Source organism: Phycodurus eques, chromosome 9 (assembly GCF_024500275.1).
Source record: "Phycodurus eques isolate BA_2022a chromosome 9, UOR_Pequ_1.1, whole genome shotgun sequence".
In the NCBI taxonomy this organism is placed as follows: domain Eukaryota; kingdom Metazoa; phylum Chordata; class Actinopteri; order Syngnathiformes; family Syngnathidae; genus Phycodurus; species Phycodurus eques.
The window spans coordinates 4830613-4835340 of record NC_084533.1 but is presented as its reverse complement, the minus strand read 5'-3'; the positions used below and the strand labels follow the sequence as shown (position 1 = coordinate 4835340).

The window sequence follows — 4728 nt, the reverse complement described above, 5'->3', positions numbered from 1 at the left end:
TGGTGAGGCAAGCTGTGGCGGGCTGACAAGTGTTGGCAGTGGGTGGAGAAGACGGGCAAAACATTTGCAGGGAGAAAGGGAGGGCGAACCCCCCGACTTGCTCACCCCCCACGTCCCACCGCAACCCCACGACCGCTGTCAGTAAACCACCCGGACCACCCGACCGCCGCCCGGTGCCCGACCCCAACCCACAGCTCCGGCGGTGCGGAAGGGCGGGTGGTGGGGCAGCTGCTCCCCTAGCTGTGGCGCGTGCCCAGCCCCACTTCCCACCTCAGGCCGACCGGCCCAGAGCTTTAAGCTAATCCTTGTCACGAAGTTACAGATCTGACTTGCCGACTTCCACGAGGCCATAGGCTGTTCACCTTAGAGACCTGCTGTGGAAATGGGTAAGGCTTGGTGCGACAGTTCTCCATCATTCGAGTCCTATTGGGCTCCACCTCCCCAACGCAGCGGGCAAAACGGACTGGTGGTGCGCCCGCATTTCCAAACTTTGGGGTGCGCCAGGATCCCAGCGTGGCTGGCATGCGCCGGGCCTCACTTCTCACACAACACAGGGTGTCATCTGCCAACCCTCCGACTTGCGCATGAGCTAGACTCTTTGGCCCGTGTTTCAAGACGGGTCAGGTGGGCTGTCCACATCACCGCAGACCCCTGAAGACCGCACTGACAGCAGTCCGCCCCAGTCGAAAGCCGCGCCAGGGGCCCACAACCCCGCTAACGCCTGCCTGCCACCCACGCAAGATGGTGGCAGGGGTGAGGAGGGAAGAGAGAGAGGAGGGCGCAGTGAGCACTTGTTCCACGGCCCCGGGGAAGCGGCAAGGTTGGGGAGCGCTGAAGAAGAGGGCTGCTTTCCCTCTGCTTAGTAATATGCTTAAATTCAGTGTGTCATCTCATCTGATCTGAGGTCCGAGGCGAGGAGGTGGGTGGTGCGGGCGGGTTGATGGCTGGCCAGACCCGGATGGTGGTGGCGAGGGTTCTTTGGACCCCTACACACACACCCTCCCTGGATCAGCAACCGACCCCGCCTCGCGTTCACCAAGGGCCAGGAGCGGACTTCGCGATGGAGCTCTTCACCGGCAGCCGGTCCCGGCCCCAGCAGCAGGGGGAGGGTCTGCGCTTAGGGGGACAGAGGCAGCGGCGACTTGTGAATGCAGCGGCCCTTGTCCCCAATCAAACTAAGCTACGCTCAGACAGGCGTAGCCCCGGTAGGGCCCCAGGGCCGGAAGGTGTGTTCGAAGTGTTGATGATCAATGTGTCCTGCAATTCAAATTAGTTCTCACAGCTAGCTGCGTTCTTCATCGACACACGAGCCGAGTGATCCACCACTAAGAGTTGTCACTCTTGGTTTTGGTCGGGTTTTGCCAGGCGTCATGAAAAGAGGAGTGTGTTTTTTTGGGGGGGCGGGTCAGTCAGCCAGCAGGCCGTTTGTCCGTCCCGCCTCCGCCCACGAGCGCGCCCCGACTCCGCGTCGCGGCGGCAGGCGATGGCACACCTTTGACCGTCTTCTCAGCACGCCACCAGCGCCGTGCGGGGTGATTCTGGCAGGGCCGATCCGAGGACCTCACTAAACCATCCAATCGGTAGTCGCGACGGTGTGTACAAAATGTGTGTGTGTGTATATATATATATATATATATATATATATATATATATATACATACATATATATATATATATATATATATTCATTCAGTCATCTTCCGAACCGCTTATCCTCACGAGGGCGTGGTGGAGCCTATCTCAGCTGACTCTGGGCAAGAGGCGGGTTCCACCCTGAACTGGTCGCTAGCCAAACGCAGGGCACATAACAACCATTCACACTCACATTCACACCTACGGGCAATTTAGAGTCTTCAATTAACCTACCATGCATGTTTTTGGGATGTGGGAGGAAACCGGAGTACCTGGAGAAAACCCACGCAGGCATGGGGAGAACATCCAAACTCCACACAGGCGGGGCCGAGACAGAGAGATAGAGATAGAGAGCTTTTTTTTCACGTGTTGCAGCCATAAAATTCTCAGTTAATGATTATTTGCTAAAAACAATAAAGTTTATCAGTTTGAACGTTAACGATCTTGTCTTTGTAGTGTATTCAATTAAATATAGGTTGAACATGATTTGCAAATCATTGTATTCTGTTTTTATTTATGTTTAAGACACCATCCCAACTTCATTGGAATTGGGGTTGTAGATAGATAGATAGATAGATAGATAGATAGATAGATAGATAGATAGATAGATAGATAGATAGATAGATAGATAGATAGATAGATAGATAGATAGATAGATAGATACAGCCTTTCAAAAAAAATAACATAATTGAAACATTTATTTCCATAATTCCAGTAACAAAGTTAAACTTTCATAGATTATAGATTCAGGGCCCACAATTTAAACAATGTCAAGTATTTATTTGTTCATTTTTACAAATTGGGTTCAATATGGGGAAGACTGCAGACTTGACTACTGGCAAGAAAACCATCATTGATACTCTCCAAAGGATGGGTAAGCGACAAAGGTTCATAGCTGAGGAGGCTGGCTGTGCACAGGTGTTGGTAAACTCTGCTTCCTTAAATCAAAGGTCATCGCAACAGTCTATGAGAATGTTTTAGAGGACGTCATGATTCTTTCTGCTGAGGATCTGTATGACAATCCAGATTCATCTTCCAGCAGGACCTGGCCCCTGCCCATCCCACCAGAAGCACCAAAACCTGGTTTGATGCCCATGCCATCACAGTGCTTGACTGGCCAGCCAATTCGTCAGCTCTAAACCCCATTGAGAATCTATGGGATATTATCAAGAGAAAAATGAGGGGCACCAGACCCAAAAACAAAGAAGAACTGACAGCAAGCATCAAGGAAATCTGGGCTTCCATAATTCCCAGGCAATGCCACAGGCTGATTGCTTCAATGCCACTGCACATCAAGGCAGTGATTATAACAAAGGGATTCCCAACCAAGTATTGAAGATTAACGTATCGTTTTGAAAGTTAATATTTTGATTGATTTAATGTGACCCTAATTTCTTTCTTTTTTCCCCTACAAAAACTGAGAAGTAAATGTTGATTTCTTCACCAAATTCTATTTTTTTCAATTCCTGATTTTGTGGGTTTTATGAGCTGGAAGCCCAAATTATGTAAAAATAAATAAATACCTGAAATCACCTCCTTGAGCCGTCACCTTGTCGTGGTGGAGGGGTTTGTGTGTCCCAGTGATCGTAGGAACTAAGTTGTCTGGGGCTTTATGGTGAGGGACCAGACAAAGCACAGCTCAAAGACCCCTAATGATGACGACAAACAATGGACTTCATTTTCCCTTGACTGGACGCGGCCCCCCACTGGAGCCAGGCCTGGTGGTGGGGCTCGAAGGCGAGCGCCTGGTGGCCGGGCCTGCACCCATGGAGCCCGGCCGGGCACAGCACGAAAGGGTAACGTGGGTCCCCCTTCCCATGGGCTCACCACCTGTGGGGGGGGGCCATAGGGGTTGGGTGCAGTGTGAGCTGGGCGGTGGTCGAAGGCGGGGACCTTGGCGATCCGATCCCCGGCTACAGAAGCTGGCTCTAGGGACGTGGAATGTCACCTCTCTGGCAGGGAAGGAGCCCGAGCTGGTGTGTGAGGTTCGAGAAGTTCCGACAAGATATAGTCGGACTCGCCTCCACACACAGCTTGGGGTGTGGTACCAGTCCTCTCGAGAGGGGTTGGACTCTCTTCCACTCTGGAGTTGCCCAAGGTGAGAGGCGCCGAGCAGGTGTGGGTATACTTATTGCCCCCGGGCACGGCGCCTGTACGTTGGGGTTCACCCCGGTGGACGAGAGGGTAGCCTCCCTCCGCCTTCGGGTGGGGGGAGGGGTCCTGACTGTTGTTTGTGCCAAACAGCAGTTCAGACTACCCACCCTTTTTTGAGTCCTTGGAGAGGGTGCTGGAGAGCACTCCCGCTGGGGACTCCATTGTTCTGTTGGGGGACTTCAATGCTCACGAGGGCAATGACAGTGAGACCTGGAAGGGCGTGATTGGGAGGAACGGCCCCCCCGATCAGAACACGAGCGGTGTTCTGTTATTGGACTTCTGTGCTCGCCACGGATTGTTCATAACGAACACCATGTTCAAGCATAAGGGTGTCCACACGTGCACTTGGCACCAGGACACCCTAGGTCGCAGTTGGATGATCGACTTTGTGGTTGTGTCATCGGACATGCGGCCGCATGTCTTGGACACTCGGGTGAAGAGAGGGGCGGAGCTGTCAACTGATCACCACCTGGTGGAGAGTTGGCTCCGATGGTGGGGAAGATGCCGGTCCGACGTGGCAGGCCCAAACGTATTATGAGGGTCTGCTGGGAACGTCTGGCAGAATCCCCTGTCAGAAGGAGTTTCAACTGCCACCTCCGACAGAACTTTGCTCATGTTCCGGGGGAGGCGGGGGACATCGAGTCCGAATGGACCATGTTCCACGCCTCCATTGCTGAGGCGGCCGACCGGAGCTGTGGCCGTAAGGCGGTCGGTGCCTGTCGTGGCGGCAATCCCTGAACCCGTTGGTGGACACCAACCAAGCTGAAGAAGGAGTCCTATTGGGCCTTTTTGGCCTGTGGTACTCCTGAGACAGCTGATGGGTACCGGCTGGCCAAGCGGAATGCAGCTCTGGTGGTCGCTGAAGCAAAAACTCGGGCATGGGAGGAGTTCGGTGAGGCCATTCCGGACGGCTTCGAGGAAATTCTGGTCCACCATCTGACG

General features: G+C 53.3%; 1 non-coding gene across 1 annotated transcript; it reads right to left on the bottom strand.

Annotated features, from left to right (window-relative positions):
- Window positions 1-1180: 1180 nt before the first annotated feature.
- Window positions 1181-1334, bottom strand: LOC133408204 (5.8S ribosomal RNA). Its single transcript, XR_009769254.1, has one exon. It is a non-coding gene; the product is annotated as a 5.8S ribosomal RNA (ribosomal RNA).
- Window positions 1335-4728: the final 3394 nt, after the last annotated feature.